The sequence below is a fragment of the Megalobrama amblycephala genome, linkage group LG12 (assembly GCF_018812025.1).
Source record: "Megalobrama amblycephala isolate DHTTF-2021 linkage group LG12, ASM1881202v1, whole genome shotgun sequence".
Classification (NCBI taxonomy): Eukaryota; Metazoa; Chordata; class Actinopteri; order Cypriniformes; family Xenocyprididae; genus Megalobrama; species Megalobrama amblycephala.
In genome coordinates this window covers 18,876,201-18,896,139 of record NC_063055.1, presented here as the reverse complement: position 1 = coordinate 18,896,139, position 19,939 = coordinate 18,876,201, and the positions used below count along the sequence as shown (strand labels likewise).

Sequence of the window (19,939 nt, the reverse complement as noted above, 5' to 3'; positions counted from 1 at the left end):
CAAATGAATAAAATGCAAAAGAAACAAAATAACATTCTTGCATAAAGCTAAATCTACTGCTTCAACTATATCTCAGCTTTCTGCTACCTCCTTTACAGTGAACACACAAAACAACTCAAAAAGTTCCTCAAAGTCTTCTTATTATCTAAAAAAAGAATTTCACTGTGGTCTGCAGTCACATTTTTGCAGCTTAGAGAGTCAAGGCTGTAACAGATACATTCAGATCTGTCAGATACTGTAATAGGGGCATTTTCTGAGTGTCATTCCATTAAAAATATCACTTAGAGCATCTTTAACTAAACCTCTTCATCATCAAGATCTCTGCTACTCTTTAAGTCCCAGATTACATAACACAACCTTTAAAATAGTTCAAAATAACAGCCCAGTCATGAGGTCTCAATGTCTGTGTGACGGCAAGCTTCTTTAAAACAGCACATGCCAGTGCCTGGCTAAAGCTACACTCAGATGAGAGGTTTACACTAAGACAAATGCATGTCTGATGCAATGGAGTGACAGCCATGGTGAGGTCACACTCATACATAAACACAAATACATTACAGCAATCAAATTATGTTTTATTACGGATATCACAATCCCTTCCCCGAATCATCGTTCCTCTGTCTGAGAGGACAAAGAGCTATATTTAGCTAATGACACCATAATGGTTTGACATTACGTAATGCCTTTCAGAGAAGTGAGGGAGAGTCTGTAGTCAGATATGAGGGAGTATTGATTTAAGGGGGTGAATGCTGGTTTCCACAGACCCTGAACTGCTCAGGGATCATCTCCCGTCCACAAGAGCCCTTAAAGAGGTCATATCATACATATTTCATCATTTTATTTTTTTCCCTTTAAGTTTTCTGATCCACTTAAAATGTAAGTAGGGCTGGGTGGTATTGAATTTATGGTATATAGCAATAATGTGCTGCTGATTAAAATTAAGCAATATCATGCTTCTTATCAGGTCATTATTCTTTTGTTAATGATTGTGTTATTTGATTAGTTTTGTTATCCTTTCTTGTCTCATGACTATGGAAGTGTTAAGACAAAGATGCTTTAATAGAGTCATTTAAACTTGAGTTGTAAAAACAGTGCTAAAGTTTGTACAGTAAGTTTGATTGTGTCAACCATTTATGGCATTTTTCAAATATTAAAATATAAAATTAAAAATATAAAAATTTTCACTTAAAGGTGCAATATGTAAGAATTTTGCAGTGAAATATCCAAAAACCACTAGGCCAGCGTTATATATTTTGTTCACTTACAATATCCCAAATGTTTCCAACTATTTGTAAATCGTGAGAAAATTGCAATTTTAACCAAGGCTCTGGGACGTGTGAGGAGTCGCCTGTCAATTGCGTCATATCCGCGTTACCCTCGGTTTCCGGTTTTATTTGGTAGAAACCATGGAAACACCAAAGACGCTTTAATATATTACATGTTTTAATAGACAAGGGCCTATTAAATAGACAGAAAATGAATTATTGTTATATAGTTCAACAAGTTTAGTCTTATCTCAGAAGATAAAAAGTGTCCCATTCATGACTTATTAAGAAAGGCTTTGATTTAGTAAAAGGTTGCTCATAAAGCCCTGTGTAATATGAATTATTAAGAGAGATCTTACTGCCTCCATCGTTTTTTGGCAGAATCTCTCCTCTGGGTGCATTTCCTTCTATCATGATAATGCAACAGAATAAAACTGATAAATCCACCCTGTCAGAGAGACAAAGGCAAGAGGAGAAACACAAAAATAAGAGAAAGCTCCTTGGGTATAATGAGGGTCCGCATTGCTAATCATACTTCACAGTCATTCTGCTATTTGACGAAAATAAGCTACCTGCTCTCATGGGGAAAAACGTGACTACAAAATGTGAAAAATGTTACTGCGGGAACAAACTGCTGCCGTTTCCAAGTGAAATGAGCACTAGTGGCATAGAAGAGCTACTACTTAAACTCCCATGATAACACAAACAAGATTAGAGTGAAAGATTATTAGTTAATAACAACTTGAATTGCAAAAGTTTGAATTACCTTTAAATCTAGGATTATGGTCAGGATCAGGGTTAAGACAAAATGCATTCAGATTTAAATACTATTCAGACTTTTAGTCTTTATAGGAGAAAATTAAAATCACTTTCAGCGCCACACAGTGGACATTTCATCTGGACACTGCAGCAATTTATACATGCAATTATTTCAGGTTTACAACAACATCTGCATGGTCATGTTTTTCTCATGAGATCTAGTTGAACAAGAGAAAAAGGAGCAGCCAAAAATGGTAGTGTAGTTGATCAGAAGACAGAAGCAGATGCCTTAAACACACTCTCACTCTGACAGACTAACCACAGCCCTCCACCAGACAGACACAACAAAAGGAAGACTGGAATCACTCTAAAGACTGAAAGGGAAAACAAAAACACTGCAGGTTTCCGGGGGGGGGGAAACATGTATATATTTGAAAATGGACGGTATGACTAAAAAGAGGGTAAGATGATGTTAGGAGTTAGACTGCTAGTCAGTGGAACTCATGAAAAGCCTATGAGCATGAATGAGTAATGGCAGGCTGAGGGTGCGGCAAAGAGAAGACTTTAGTAGACTCTGCCCCGCTCTTTTATTAATTCACTTGCTGTCTTTCCTCCTGTGTCCTCTCTTTTTCTTGCATCTCGATTTCTCCTCATTCATATATCACACCATAAACCTGCAAATGTGAAGATATACCGAAACAAAGAAATGCAAGAAAAGAAAATTCATAATTAAAAAAACAACAACACTTGCTTTCAATTTATGAGTGAGAATTGAATGAGTGTCAACCTGAAATGAGTTGCAGCACCACACAAGAAGTTCAAAGAAATTCGACACAGTCACAAAAAAGAGGAATTTCATTTGTCCTACACCAGTTTTGTGACAAAACATTAATGCTATAATTATGAATAATTATAAATAATCATTAATGATGTCTTTAATAACGTAAGCCTGCTTTTTGTTTTAGCATGCATTTTGAATGGTGGTGGTACATGAAATGAAAATGTAATGACTACATACACTACTGTTCAAAAGTTTGGGGTCGACACATGGTTTTTGTGTTTGTGATCACTAAGATTGCATTTAATTGATCAAAATGACATGTATACATACAAATAATAATTTGGGTATAACAATTTGAAAAAAATCTAATTGAATATGTTTTAAAATCAAATTTATTCCTGTGATGTCAAAGCTGAATTTTCAACATCATTACTCCAGTCTTCAGTGTCACATGATCCTTTCTAATTCTAATATGCTGATTTGCTGCTCAAGAAACATTCCTTATTATTATCAATGTTGAAACAGTTGCTTAATATTTTTGTGGAAACTTTTTTTTTTCAAACGAACAGAATTTATTTGAAGTAAAAATCTTATGTAACATTATAAAAGCCTTTACTAAAAATTAATAATTTATAATTTCTTTTAAAAAAGCTTATTGACTCCAAACTTCTATAAATTAAATAAAAAATTCACCTAGGTGTCATTTTAGTTGTCAAAATTTAATTGTAATGGATGAATCAGATGCATGAATACCATTTAGTGTTTCAGGAAATTTTCCATGTGTTCTTGTTTTTATAAAATGTTTAATGGTAAATACATATAGAAGAAATACTACAAAACATCTCGGTTACAACTGTAACCTTGGTTCCATGAAGAGGGAATGAGACACTGCGTCGAATGACACTGTGGGAATGCTTTGCGTGATTGCGTCGTGAAGCACGTGTGAAATCAGTCTAATGGTGTGACGACTGAAGAGATGTCAGAGACGGGTGACGTCAAGACCAGGAAACTATAAAGCATGCCCAAACAGTGCAGAGCTAGCTACTAATAGGCTGAAGTAAGTCGCTGACAAGACAGAAGTATGGCAGGGTGACGCGTCTCGTTTCCTCTTCAGGGAACCAAGGTTACAGTCGTAACCCTGGGAACATCTATATCCATGCCGCCATAATGACCAGTGCCTGTCTAGCATGAAATCGTTCAAAGCACTAGAATGAGAGCACCTGAACCCCCGTTGTAGTGCTCAAGTCCAGGTCGTAGAACCTCACAAATGTGTGCGGTGAGAACCAGCCTACCACATCACAAACATCTTGAAGAGAGACTCCTGACAAGAGAGCCTTAGAGGCAGCCATACTCCTAGTAGGGGCTCGGACTGACGTGCAAGGAAAGATGGTGTCCCCTCCACAGACCTTGAGTTGAGCAACCCTCTAGTATCACTCCCCATCCTGTGAGAGAAGCATCCATCGTTAGCATCTTGCGACGACAACGAGCTCCCAGCACGGGGCTTTGGGATAGGAACCAGGGTTTCTTCCACATTACCAATGCACGTAAGCATTGCCGTGTGACCTTGATCATGCAAAAAGAATTGCCCCTCTGGGAAAACCCCCTGGTCCTGAGCCACCACTGTAGGGGTCTCATGTATAGCAGGCCAAAAGGTATCACATTGGACGCTGCTGCCATCAGACCCAACAGTCTCTGAAACTGTTTCACAGTGAGTGACTGAGATAAAGCTAGAGAGAATGGAAGAACCCAATATTGGTATCCTTCGCCCTGAAAGCAAACCTCAAAAACTTTGTGTTGTGGAAGGATGGATACATAGAAGTATGCGTCCTTGAAATCTATCATGGCGAACAGTCCTCGGACCTGATTTGTGTTATGATCTGTCCCAAGGTTAACATTTTGAATTTGAGCTGCATGACTGACTGATTCAGATGACGCAAGTCCAAAATGGGACACAACTCTCCATCCTTCTTTGGAACGATAAAGTAAAGGCTGTAGACACCTTTTTTTTCTGTCGAGGGGAGGTACACGTTCTATGGCCCCTTTCCCCAACAAAGTCTTTACTTCTTGTTCCATAACAAGAGCCTGCTCAGGTTCCACCACTGTGGGACTCCCATAAATCTGGATGGGCGAGACCCGAACTGAATAGTGTAACCCTTTTCAACTCTGCGCAGGACCCACTGAGATATATTTGGCAGTAGCTTCCATGCTGCCAGAAAATCTACTAAGAGAACCCTCAGAGGGGGCAAGCATCCCAACGCATCTAAGTTTCCGGATGGATGATGAGATATGTACTCACTGGAGACCGCTGTGCCCTGAAGCACACAAGGTGGCAGGGTTGGCAGAATGGCCCCCTGAAGGCACAGAGGGGAAATGGGCATCATATACTGCAGCGTTGACCACTTCCACCCAGAGGGGACTTCCCTCAGAGGCCTGACACCACTGGCATCAGGATCTCTTCCCCACAGCCTTCTTGGTGATAATGATGGTCTTCTGATCTGTTCTACCCCTCGAAGGCTGTAGTTGAGAGCGCCTTCTCAATCCCCCTTCTCTCTGGGGGGAGCTCGGGAAGCGACACTCTGCTTTTATGTGAGGAACTGGCTTTCGATGTTTGGGTCTGCTCCCACTCAGCAGCCCTGGAGACCTGAGAACGGCGAGGGAGAAGCTTCTGGAATGACACCACCTGCTTACTGGCCTCCTGGAACCTCTCGACGACTGTGTTGAAAGCATTGCCAAAGAGGCCGGGGGCATTAGTGGGGTGTCAATAAGGAAGCTTTCTATTTGATGGCACTATGATTTAACCAAAGGTGCCTCTCCCTGCCCTCATCAAGGTCTCAAAGCAAGTCAGCCTGGTAGGCTTGCAGCAAGCCCAGAGTATGAAGGGGCAATCTGCAGCCTGACCAGACGCTGCATATGCTTTGCCCACTACAGCTGATGTTGTTCTGACTGGCTTGGTGGGCAGTGTCGGGGCCTTTAGGGATGATGCAGTCTGAGTGGAAAGATAGCTGGCTAGCATCTCTTCAACCTTAGGCATCACCCCATATCCATGTTCATTGTGGCCAACTATAGTGGAATAGTGAGAGGTTTGTGCACTATGATTTCTATAGGAAACTGTTTTTTTTCCATGATCGACACCTCGGTGTGGAGATTGGGGGAAAAAAACGGAAGGAACATCCTGCTTCTCAGCTGCCCAGTCGATGTTTAATCTGGCAACAGCATGAGTCACAACCTCAACCCGTTCCTCATATGCAGGAGAGTGAGGCTGTGAGTCCTCAACATCTTCTGCCTCTATGCTTTTGGTATCCAACTCCTCAGAGCTGGACATCTGTATCACCGGTGCCTCACTCAGTGCGGAAGGAACTGCAAAACATGCTTCCTGACACTGAGAGAAGGCACTGGATCTATCAAGTGATGGCAGAGATAGGGCTGGGCCCGTCTCCAATCCATCTGATAAATCCATTTGCGATCCCCATGATCTATATCCCCGCTGTGCCTCGGCAGCAGAGAGACCCGAACCCAGGGGCACTCAAGCCTGAGCGCTCTTCTTAAAGAGCGGCAGGCGGGAGTGAAGCGTCCGCAATGGAAGCTGTTCATAGTCTGCACAGCCAGCAACCTCGAGCGTTGACTGTGCATACTCTGCTCCCAAACAAACAATGCAAAGATTGTATGTATCTCCACTCATGATGTAGGGTGGGCAGGAAGGAACACACAACCTACACTGCTGTGTGCTTGCCATATTATATATATAATGATAGGGGGTAGACAAACAACACCAAATAAGACACACAATTTCAAATATAGCGTTTCCTGAAGACACAGAAGCTAGCGCTGCACTGTTTGGGCATGCTTTATAGACCTAATGTGCCAGAGAATCAAGCGCGTCGCCATCTTTATAATATTGTCTTTGAAGTTCTGGTGAAGTGGATTTACTTGTTGTAGAGTTTATGAAAGTTATTGTGAGCATTGTAATGTTTAAAGCAGTTGTCTTAACAAATGTCAGTAGACCGGGAAGATTTAAAAATGAGCAGTTCATTCATAAATACGTAAGATTGCTTTGGAAATACAAACCGGAAGTCGAAAGACAACGAGCGCAGTGCTGAAAAATGGCGGGGCTGCATATGGTCTATAGTTTCCTGGTCGTGAAGTCCCCCGCCTCTGACGTCTCGTCACACCATTCGACTGATTTCACACATGCTTCACGACACAATCATGTCAATTCGACTTCCTTAAGTTCAAATCAGGGTCCTCTTTGATACCTCAATGCAAATTTGAATTACAAAATAGTGCACAACCTTGACACTGTAAACACTGTAAAACTCCATATTGCTTATACACACATCCTGATGGGGAATAATTTTTTTCAAAATCAGTTCTTCCATATTATAGGTTGACATCTACACAATCCACTAATGACATCAGTTGGGTGTCATTAATAGCGCATCTGATCTTTCCTGGCCCAGTGCATACAGACGTTACACACAGTCAGAATGACTTTGCCACAGTCAAACCTGCTGTGCTTAAAAAGATTTAAAAAAGTGTTTGCTAATGCTCAAGACGGCAGCTACATAACAAAGGACATTGACAGATGACCTCCATTACTTAAAGACAGAAAGAGAGAGACTGTGAGGCTCCATGGAGAAGGCGAAAACTATAAATAATTTATGAATAATGAAAAGTCAAGGTGTTTGTATGCCTACTATGAGTAATACTAATAATGTAAAACTGCAAGTGATGGTGTCACCTAGTAAGTCACATGAGCACTTCCTAAAACAAGAGAGCTTCCGAGCACCCACCATGACAGCATAACAACAACATATAATGAGCTACTAAAATTTGGTTCTGCTTGAATTACAGCATCATCTGAGTTGCATGAATTCCAAATGTTTGTGTACAACCTGATGATCATGTTCTTCAGCCTGTTTTGAGAAGATCCAAAGAGCATCTTGAGCTTCAGGGAAAGCAAGAACATCTGACTGTCTGAACAAAGAGTCACATGATCAATGTCACAAATTTACTTTAATTAGTGACCTAGAAAAAGTGCAGAATCTGAAATATTTATTATTCATTTTACATTTGTTTGATTTAAATTTTTCAAAATTAAAAAATTCTAAATTAGACTTAGAATCTTAGATTTTTAATGTGGACAGACTTTTGTTCAACCCAGGCTCGTTGTAAAAACATGCTTACGCTTCGTGGCACTTTCAAAATGAAATGTTCAGTAAGAGGAACTAAGAGCTTGTTCGGTTTTATCCAAAACAGATGAACAAAAATCTGTCAAAGTTTTATTACATTGGCTGTAATAAAATTGGCTGTATCATCGCAGTTCAGAAAGGTAATGTTCAGTGAGTGTCACTAAAAGGTTAACTTAAAGGTGCAGTAAGCGATTTCTGAGAAACACTGTTGATATTTGCAATTTAGGCTACACCCAAACAAACACACCCCTCCTTTCATTGCTCCGCCCCCAAAATAATGAACACGCTATGCAATACAGGCAACCATTAACAATTAGACAATTTGAGCAAGTATGGATGAATCAGCTGTGATTCAACAACAACAACATCATACAACAGCAAATCTTGGTTCTGTAAAACATATAAAAAACAATGTTACTCACGTATCGAGCAGAAACAAAGCAGCCTCTGTGTCCATTTTCAGGCCTTCCCGCTCTCTAACGTCTCTCCAGCGTTGAAAAGCTTCTCCAATATTAATGCGGATCCTGGCTCTTGCCTGACTGTAACCCTTCTTCTTCCAATTATATTCCTCTGACCTTTTCCTCTTTGGTAATACCTTAGCTATCTCTTTTCTACAGTCTTTAAATGTCGCTCTTGCTCACTCTCTCTCCTCCTCCATTATGAATGTATACGCCCTCTACTGCTGATTGGCTACAAGTATGTTTTGGTGCTCCGTGGATTGTTTTTTCTCCTATTAACACAGCCAGAACTATGTACAAGCACTTTTTTTCAACACACACAGAACAGACATCTAGCAAATTAAAAAAAAAAAAAAAAAAAAAATAATAAAAAAAATTTCAACAGCATTTCTCAGAAATTGCTTACTGCACCTTTAATTCTCTATATAGAATGTATAAAAATATACAGAGCTACTGCAAAAACAGAAGTTCAAACACTAAATTATAAAGATGGCTGTAGGGCTGCCCCCTAATAGTCGACTAATTGTTAGTCGAATAAAATAGGCTTAGTCGACCAAAAATTTTATTAGTCAGTTAGTTGCAGAAAAAAAAACCTTGTGGCAAAGTCACACAGTCCATGAGGGACAGATCATTTAAGGTGGGTCCTTGTGCTAATTACAGTATGTCAGGCAGGAAATCTAAATGTTCGCCTATCATCCATCGACCTCAAATAAGGCTTATCATCCGAAACTTAGCAACTTTACATGGCTGCTCTCTCTAACATTAACCTAGATAAATGTGTGCTATTATTAGGCACATATCCAAATGTTTATGCAGAGTGTGGAAGCTGAAGTATTAGTGCACTTACTGCATGACATGGAGGTGCCGACGCGATCACTTGCATTTTTTTCATGATAACAACTTAAAATACTCTTGTCATTTTTGGTCATACAGAAAAGAGTAATACATCATTCGAAACTGTTTACTTTTATATGTATGTAAGCTCACAATAACAAGAAAACATTGTGCCTTTGTAATATATAGAAAACAAACAGAATGGGCTTTCTACGTCTCTGTCTTCCTGAACTGAAGTGCGTCATAAAAATGAACCGAAACTCAGTGTATAGGCTACTTGCCTCACAGACAAGAGAAATATATCTATAGAAAGCTTGAAATGTCTACTTTTAAACAAACTAATTCAAACTGAATTGGTAAATACTATGTAATCCATATGAAAGTTGCATTTCTCTCTATAGGCGCGTCTATACTGCGGAAATGGCGAGGCAGCATCATCAACTTCATCTTTGCAGCCGACACTGATTCAGAAAACACTACCTTATTAATAAACAATTAAAACGTCTCCTTGCTATTTTTTCCCGACACATTGATAATCATCACTTTTGCCTGTGCTTTGCGGCAAGCAGTATGTGACAGCTTGAGCGCGGAATTGGCTATATTACGCCTATAGATATTAAATGCTCATTATGGTTTAGTATTCTCCTCAATATATATTTAAGTAATTAAATTAATCTAAATGTGCGATTAGTCTACTAATGGCTTAAATGAGTCGACTAGAAAAATCTTTAGTTGGTGGCAGACCTATGGCTGTGCACTTGTTTCTCTGGCGCATAAAGTCTATACTAAAATTTAAAATAACGTACCACCAAACCCTAACTGATAGGCTATTGTTAACAAAAGCAAATGTAATATACTTGGGAATTATACCAAATGTAGCAGTGCAGTACCAAGTGAGCTGGTTATGTGATGCAAGCATGCAAAGTGACAAAATATATTTGTTTACAAATGTATTAGTTTACAAATCTTGCACTATATGGTAAAAGTGTTTTGAGGTAATAGTATTGTACAAGGAACCACTTGAAAATAAGTCTTTATTAATCAACAATCCGCAATCATAATTTGTGTCATAATGAAATAAAAGTTGCTGGTGTTTCACTGCCAGTAGTGTTAATTTCAGCTGGAAACTGCAGTGAATAGTATGCATACATACATGTCTGGAGTTCTGCAAAAATGTAAGTAGAGGCAGTGAGGCACGTTTTTCCAGTGAGCCTATGTTGTTTTTGGATCCCACTGGCAGCTTTCTTTAAAGCATCTGACCATTATTCAAGTCCTTAACACAACAGGCATCCTATTTGGCATTTACCATACACTACAGTCTATAAATTCACACAATATTACCTAATAGTAATAACCAAATCATAACACACTGATGAGACATCAAGAAAGCATCAGAAACAGAGTGCACCCCATCACCATTTGTATCCCATATCCATCCGCTTACCGTAAATTAACCATTAAATCACAGCATTGACCATCCTTCAGAAGTGATATTCCATGGCATATGTGACGACTCACTCCCTCACCCCTCCTTTAGGAGCCATTTATGGGCTGGTAGACATTTTAGAGTGCTGATGCTGACATTTGCTCTGATCTGACTGGTGATGGTCCCTACAGTCAGAGGGTGAGGCCTCCCCCGCCCCGCTCCACATGAGACAAAAGAATCCCCCTGACATTACTTAACTCTGTTGTTCTTTCTCCCCATACTGTCTCTCACTCTCTCCCTTAACAGCTCTTTTTCTTGACCTCCAAATTCTCTCTCTTCTCGCATTAATAATCAATGAGCTGCAGCGTTAGAGGAGACTCTAGTCTTAGTCCTGATAGTCACTTCGCACACACAAACATTCAACATCCAGTGCTTTGGAGAGGACCAGCCCTTGAGTCACACCCACTACATACTCCTGCATGATGTAAGCAATATGATGACATTACGCACAACACAAAAACAGCAGCAGGTTAGTAGCAACTGAATATTATTATAGATGTCACTCCTTTTCGTTTCAATTATTAATCAAACCACTTATTACAGAATATTAAACATTTATGAAGAAGACGATACAAAAATCATGACAAATAAAATGTGGGACTTTCATGGCAGCATCTGATTGGCCAGTGCACATCAACACATGCACGTGAGAATGGCTGGAAATGAGCAGGATCATAAACAGCACCTGCATTGCGGACAGCGCAACAATCAACGAGATAAACCACCATCCTGAAAATTAAAATAGGTACATCAGAAGACATTTAAAAGGCTAGAAACACAAGACGGTGTCTGTTGCGCTTTGCGCAAAACCTGTGAACATTAGAGAAACGACAGCACGTGTTCAAAACAATACTGCATTTGCATCTGCTAAGTAAAATCAATAGGTTTTCAGTTAACAATATCATTTCAATAAACCAAAGCTTGACGCATTAATACAAAATGATTATGAAAAGACAAAACATTCAATTGATAGTGACTTCAAAGCAGGTCTTTTTTTTTTTATTTATATATTTTTGGATTATAAGTAGGCTAATATTCACGATAAATAATTAAACATAAATAATCTAAACTGCATTTCGCACCAAGATAAATCATACACACCATCCAAAAAAAGCAGCCACAATTGTGTCAATGTCAATAATGTGTTAAATGACATCTTTATGCCACTTTATAACACCCATCTTCTTCATCATCGTCGTCTCTACAGTAGTTACTGTCACAATAATCAGCCACCGGCTCATTCGAGTCGATTAATGATCTCATCCGTCTGAAAATACGCAACAAGCAACAAACAACAACAACCGCTATCAGTGCCAGCGCTAAGCCGCAAACTTAAAATATACATGGCAGTAATGTTTTCAAAATCATGTAGTAACCTACAGTAGGCATTCTTTGAAACACATCGCTTCAGTCAGCGGCTCGAGCGCGAGCAGGTGCAGCTGAGATGAGACCTGCCCCTCCGCGCGCATTACACCGGGAGCGAAGCGCAAGAAGCGGCCGACACCTACCAGAAAGACGGGCTGAGATTAGAATATGTCTGATGGGTAGAGATGGGCTTGGTTCTGCTGTCTGTGGGATGCTGAGAGGAAAGGTTTGCGGGGGGTTTTCTCCTCGCTGGGGCAGAGAGAGAGAGAGAGGGCTGTGTCTGTCATCTCCCGGAGATACAACACTAAATAAAGCGGTGCATGCCGGGATACTGAGGAAAACACGCGCACGCACTTCTGAGGGCCTCTGGTGCAGGTGAAACGCACGTACACAAGTCACTTTATTATCGTCTTACAGTTGGTGATGAATAGCTTAAATGTTATCAGTTTGATATGCAGTATAACATCTGGCGATGGCGAGTTAATTGTGTCGACCGAAATGTATTTATTCCGAAGCGTCATCATTACTATAGAAACAGCGTACGCTCGCGCATACACGTCTCCGAGAAGTCTTAATATAACGTTATGTACAATTATGAAAATTAAAGTTAATATAGTCCTCATTATATCAGCTGCATCGCATATAAACGTGATTTCAAAAAGGAACGTACATTTTGTTTCTGTTATAAGGGAAATAGCCTACCGTCATTAGTGGAGGGAACATTTTAACAGTTTCTTTGCTTAATGAATTTTGACACTCTGTGTCCCCTTTTATTTCTTTTCTTTTATTTATTTAATTTCTATCTGTAATTATTTATGTATAGGCTATTTATTCTCATTTACAGTAGAAACAATAGGCCTATATTGTAATTAAGTTTCTGGATAAAGTCATCTGCTAAATGTAGCCCAATTATGAGGATATCATGTTTGCAATGTGATATATTCTTAATAAAAAGTAACAAATGTGTTGTTTAAAAAGGTGTACATAAAAAAAAAAATAAAAAAATAAAAAAAAATAATAATGTTCAAAAACTTGTCCTTTGAAATCCACACAGTTGCCAACATGTGGAAAAAGGTCACCTGTTTAACAAATTGGCAGGTTAACCAATTTATGATAATGTTAATTGAAAGACATTAAATCATTATGCTTATCTTCATTTCTGAAAATAAATAAATAAATAAATAAATAAAAAATAGGCTACTGTATAAGTTAAAGGGTTAGTTCACCCAAAAATGAAAATTCTGTCATTTATTACTCACCCTCATGCCGTTCCACACCCGTAAGACCTTTGTTCATCTTCGGAACACAAATTAAGATATTTTAGTTGAAATCCGATGGCTCCGTGAGGCCTCCATAGGGAGCAATGACATTTCCTCTCTCAAGATCCATAAAGGTACTAAAAACATATTCAAATCAGTTCATGTGAGTACAGTGGTTCAGTATTAATATTATAAAGTGACAAGAATATTTTTGGTGCGCCAAAAAACAAAATAACGACTTATTTAGTGATGGCCGATTTCAAAACACTGCTTCAGGGATTCGGAGCACAAATGAATCAGCGTGTCGAATCATGATTCTGATCACGTGTCAAACCGCCAAACAGCTGAAATCACGTGACTTTGGCGCTCCGAACCGCTGATTCGATACACTGATTCATTTGTGCTCCGATGCTTCATGAAGCAGTGTTTTGAAATCGGCCATCACTAAATAAGTCGTTATTTAGTTTTTTTTGCCGCGCCAAAAATATTCTCATCGCTTTATAATATTAATATTGAACCACTGTACTCACATGAACCGATTTAAATATGTTTTTAGTACCTTTATGGATCTTGAGAGAGGAAATGTCATTGCTCCCTATGGAGGCCTCACGGAGCCATCGGATTTCAACTAAAATATCTTAATTTGTGTTCCGAAGATGAACAAAGGTCTTACGGGTGTGGAACGGCATGAGGGTGAGTAATAAATGACAAAATGTTCATTTTTGGGTGAACTAACCCTTTAATTTGTAGGCTAATAATTTAAACACATAGGCCTTTCATTAAATATACTTTTTTCCATAACAGTCAATTAATTTAAACTACAATAAACACTGATTTTAATCCTTACATAAGATTAGTTTTATTTTCATATATTTGTCTTTTACACATAAAACTAATTTTAAGCATGTGCAAAATAATAAACATTTGGATGATTATTATTTAAAAGGAGTTGTATTCTGTGATGCCATAACTGTTCATAACTATTTAAGAAGCCAAGTTAACATGAAATATTTTTCACTACACAATATGAATCTTGTTTTGGTTAGTGTCTGATCATGAGAACATAAGGAGCATCTTCTTGCCAAGATATAATCTCCTGGATTAGTCAAATTATAAAAGCCTTCAAGTGCAGACTGGAACTCCACCAAGAGGAACATTCCACAACAAAACCAATTTGCTTGAGTGAAGCCTTTGCATTTTCTGAAAACACAAAACAGACGTGTCCTTCATGGTGAGACCTCTCCTGCTGCCCAGTTTGTTTGTTTGTTTGTTTTTAAAAATAGCTAATTTGTGGCAGTTGTGCAAATTATTTTGAGAGTTCACATCAACATCGAATCAATTCTTAGAGCTAATCCAGTGGGGAATTATATTTAGTGTTCAAACCTGACTAAATATGTTGAACATTCTGAGCAGAGAATGTCCACAAGAGAGCAGTGTTTTACCATTTCACTCGAACATCTTGACTTTGACCTTGGATGAAAGCAGATGGAGACACCCCCCCCCTCTGTAGATGCAACTGACAAGTTAATTTTTCAGTAACATTTCACATGCCTTTTTAGGCTCTCGCATGCAGGCAGGCACGACAGAGTGAGACCTAAGTAAGAATACACATTTCTTTCTTTTTCCAAAGGACAATTAAGGCTGGAGAGCACGCTGTGGTTTTTTGCAAAAGCTTTTATATCGAACAAACACAGATTCAGATTCATACATCTAAGTCAAACATGATTCCAACCATCCATCTAAAACTTGAACCACTCTGTTGGGGGAAAAAAGTAGCTGAATCGTGTCTCGTGCTGTTTATTCATCGCTCAGTCTAACTATGGTAAAAAGCAGATTGTTTAAACTTTATATTGTATGGTTTAAACTACATTTAGTGCACTTATAATATTTAACCAACAGTGGTTGAAAAGCCTCAGTCCATATACGGTGTCTCTCAGTCACTTATAACAACAGATGGCATGTCTGCACCTACCTGCTGTGGCCATGCTAATACCCTTATAGAAACAAATCACCCATGTTCAGTTTCCACTTTACAGTTTATCTTTCGAAAACGAAGAGTGTCTATTCCCTGAGCCCAAACCCTCAAAACCTTTGACTGAACGCCTGAGGCCGAGAACAGAAGTCCCTCTGTACTTCTCTCTCCACACAAACAGACCTCTCTCTTCCTGAAATTACATTTGGCATGGTGAATTCCGCAGTGGCCCAGCTACTGTGTAAAGTGATATGAACCAAACAAGAAATCAATTTTCATAACCACTCAAGAAGAAGAGAGCGAGACTTGAGGACAGTCTCAAATAAAAGGCAGCAGGTCTGTGGGATAAATGGAATTGTTGTCCTACTCCTGAGATGTTATTGTTTGGAAATGGACTTTGAATCTTTACCCAGCTTTCATTCAGTCTCTTGACCTGGATTAAATTCTTCTCATGTCTTTATTTTTAGGGTGTCTGGCTAAAAGCCCAGAATTTGGAAAGGAGAGAGAAATGAGTAAGAGAGAGAAAAAGAGGTGGTTGAGGGCACAACCATCTCTTTTCCCATCAGCGGTAAAAGAAAACTTCTCCATTGAAACACATACCTTATTCAAGATTTGTTTTACTTTGTGTCTTATGAGTTATTTATGTTTCATAACAGGTAGCCATAAAAATTCAGAAAGAGGAAGGAGGACTCCCCAAATAAAACATGAAGACCACAGTGAACGTCCATCCAGAGGAAATCGGTTTAGTGTTTCAAAAAACACTGAATCATACGAGTGAAATCTTGTGCGACGTGGGTCAAGTTTAAATACCGGCATGCTCTTAATACACACACACACACACACACACACACACACACACACACACACACACACACTGCTGTCAGGCGCTATGGTACTAGTTGAAGATGTATGCCTGTAAATGCGTTTAGTCTCCTCAACTCCCTGAAGTGATTTCCAGAACTTTTGGCACTGTTTTCCAAAAAATTCCCAGTCCAACTACCATCAGCTATTCCAGCCACGCAAAAAATGCGCCGTTCATGCAACTCCAGCTAATCTAGTGAAAGAGACTTTGGTGAAAACTTTTTTTTTCTGTCATCTACAAGAAAAAGGAAGGGAAAAAAAGAGAGATAAAGGCTTTAACCCTTGTTAGTTCTAGTCCTCAGATTTGAATGGGACTTTACACTGTATCACTCCGCTTCGCTGTTTGCGAGTTCCAGACAGACTGTCTGTGCTTCAGTTTTCAATGACTCTTTTAGCAGGTTACATACTGTTTTAAAAAAAGTAGTACACTTTAGCAAAAAAAAAAAAAAAAAAAGATTACTTATTACATATAATATACTTTAAAAGAATATACTGAAGTGTGAACTGAATTGTTTTTCGGACACTTAACTGCATTACAATGAAATAAAAATGTATTATAACTTAAGGGATTAGTTCACTTTAAAATGAAAATTACCCCAAACTTTACTCACCCTCAAGACATCCTAGGTGTATATGACTTTCTTTTTTCTGATGAACACAATTTGAGGTATATTAATAAATATCCTGATGCATCTAAGCTTTATAATAACGGGACCAACGAGTATGAAGCTCAAGAATGTGCTTCCATCCAAAGCAAAACGTTCTCCACACGGCGGTGTGATATCCATATCCATATTTAACAGGATATAAAGTAAAATATCTAGCTTCTGCCAGACCACCTTCCGTATTCAACTTAGCAAGAAAGACTTTCCAACTTAGGAAGATTTTTTTTTTTGTAGGTTGAATACAGAAGGCGTAGGACGTAGCATAAGCGTTTTGAACTGCGAGAGGCGTTACACTTTTTTCGTAAGTTGAATACGGAAGGCGGTCTGATGGAAGCTAGATATTTTACTTTATAACTTGTTAAATATGGATATTTATCTTACACAAACGCATCGCTTCGCTTCAGAAGGCCTTAATTAACCCCCCTGGAGCGGTGTGGAGTACGTTTTGCTTTGGATGGATGTGCTACATGTGCTTTAATGTGTTAGTCAACACATCTAAATAAGTGTAAATAAGTTCTTTAAGGCACAAGAAATTATTAAAACATAATGATTTAAAGTGTACTTTAAAGTAAAATGTAATTTGACCTGATTACAAAGTGCACTTTTTAAAAGTGTACTAAGGCCTAAGTGTGTTAAAGTCACCATGAAATTAAAATTGACACTGCTTTTATATATATATATATATATATATATATATATATATATATGTAGTACAATTTTTAATGTCTTTCAGTACGATTTTTAATGTCTTTAAAAGAAGTTTCGTCTGCTCACCAAGGCTGCATTTATTTAATTAAAAATACAGTAAAATCAGTAATATTGTGAAATATTATTACAATTTAAAATAACTGTTTTCTATTTGAAAATATTTGAAAATTTAATTTATTCTTGTGTTGGCAAAGCTGAATTTTCAGCATCATTACTCCAGTCTTCAGTGTCACATGATCCTTCAGAAATCATTCTAATATGCTGATTTGGTGCTCAAGAAACATTTATTGTGTACAGATGTACAAAATATTTGTGTACAATATTTTTTTTCATGAATAGAAAGTTCAAAAGAACAGCATTTATTTGAAATATACTCTTTTGTTACATTTTAAATGTCTTTACTGTCACTTTTGATCGATTTAATGCATCCTTGCTGAAAAAAAATATTAATTTCTTTAAATTCTTCCCAAAAAAATAAAAATAAAAATTCTTACTGACCCCAAACTTTTGAACGGTAGTGTATAATGTTACAAAAGCTTTGTATTTCAGATAAATGCTGTTCTTTTGAACTTTCTATTCATCAAGTAATCCTGAAAAAAAAAAAATATACAACTGTTTTTAACATTGATAATAATATTAAATGTTTCTTGAGCAGCAAATCATCATATTAAAATGATTTCTGAAGGATCATGTGACACTGAAGACTGGAGAAATGATGCTGAAAATTCAGCTTTTCCAACACAGAAATAAATTACATTTGATATTATATTCCAATAGAAAACAGTTATTTTAAATTGTAATAATATTTCACAATATTACTATTTTTAATTAAATAAATGTAATCTTGGTGAGCAGACAAAACTTCTTTTAAAAATATTAAAAATCTTACGATCCCAAACTTTTGAACGGTAGTGTGTATATATATATATATATATACAGAATATTGCAGTATTTTTTATAAATGATTTATCCATGAAAATCATTGTTTAAAATAACTAATCAAAATAACTTCCCTCCCTCTTGCAGTGACATCTCTTCTCTTCTCTGATGACGTTTACTGGCGTGAGGGCGGACAATCTGTCACTAACATGAGATCACAGCAATAGCAAACCATCCAATGATCCAATGTCAAAAACATTCAGAAATGGCATTTCTGTGTGCTGATCAGAGATGTGGTTAATTCTGTGGCTTGATTTGGTACTATTTTTGTTGGCAAAGCAAAACAAAGTAGCTGGCAATATTATGCCTAAAAATAAAAAAGTTCTTCAATATTAATGCTTTATCACAGCATGATGATTTGAACAACAGCACTCTTGTAATACGGCTAGTAACATCTAGGAGCAACATTTTAGGAGCAGTCGTGAAGGGTTTGGGATGCTTGTTTTCTCAATTCACAAGCAAACATGCAAGAACACAAAACCAAAGTCAGCAATTTCCTTTTACAGACAGAAAGTGTCATAAATGTGTGAGTATGATTTACTGCTCACTCACCGGGTACATTCTAAAACGAGAAATCGCACATTACGAGTGTAACCATGAGGAAACACAGTGCTCTGTGAAACAGTGCCCCTATGCACACCGTACCTGTAAAAAACAACAAGCCTAACAGTGTTTAAGTGTGTGCCAGGCCAGAAATGAGGTCAGGTGTGGTTTACAGTAGATTCAGTAGGAGCAGGTTGTGAGGAGGAATGAGCTTGAACTCAGCAGAATAGAGTATGTGTGAACAGGTCCTGTTTGGCTGATCTGGATTGGGTGGTGTTCAGGTTTTGGGTTCAGTGCTGGTAAAAAGCTCAGAAACTCAATCCCACAGATGCTGATCGGACGATGGCAAATAAACCGACTCTTTATTGCCCTCATTCTGACATGCTGCCAAAACCAACTATTTTCAGGTAGTAATAGTCTTACAGTTATTATATTGGAGCTGGCAAGGCCGATCTCTCCCCAAAAACGTAAAGCTAATTTAATTTTCCAAAAGTCTTTTCCCCTTCATTTAAAAAAGGGAAGTCGTAATCACTCTGAGATCGAATTGAAAGTGTCATTTATTTGATTAGTTCAAAGCTAGCAAGCCTGCCAATGTATTCACAGCCACTGAATAAAATTACTGATTTCAGCAAACTGTGGTCCACAATGAAGTTTCTCAGCCCTCATTACTGTAGAGTTTGAAATTGAGATCCCCAGTTTTTCAAATGCACCATAAAATAACTGACTGCTTAATATTGTTTGCTTGCCAAGAGTGAAATTACTTTCAGAGCCAAAATGGAGCATTTGTTTTTCAAATGATGGTAATAGGCAAACACAAAATCCATGTGCACCATTCAAACCTACTCTATAAAAACA

At 38.1% G+C, this 19,939-nt stretch overlaps 1 protein-coding gene and 1 long non-coding RNA gene across 5 annotated transcripts in view; one reads left to right on the top strand and one right to left on the bottom strand.

Moving 5' to 3' along the window:
• Nucleotides 1-12,439, bottom strand: part of ccdc92 (coiled-coil domain containing 92) — a 24,362-nt gene extending 11,923 nt beyond the window's left edge. Inside the window, exon 1 of one of the 4 annotated variants that reach the window (XM_048210296.1) lies at nucleotides 12,281-12,439. The gene's annotated coding sequence lies outside the window, so the exon portion shown is untranslated. Of the gene's footprint in view, nucleotides 1-8,416; nucleotides 10,690-10,730; nucleotides 12,117-12,152 lie in introns of those variants that run through there. The other 3 variants (XM_048210298.1, XM_048210299.1, XM_048210297.1) reach the window with 3 other exon arrangements.
• On the top strand, nucleotides 12,375-19,939 carry LOC125280004. Its single transcript, XR_007187507.1, has 4 exons — nucleotides 12,375-12,512; nucleotides 15,836-15,936; nucleotides 16,025-16,159; nucleotides 18,629-19,939. It is a non-coding gene; the product is annotated as an uncharacterized LOC125280004 (long non-coding RNA).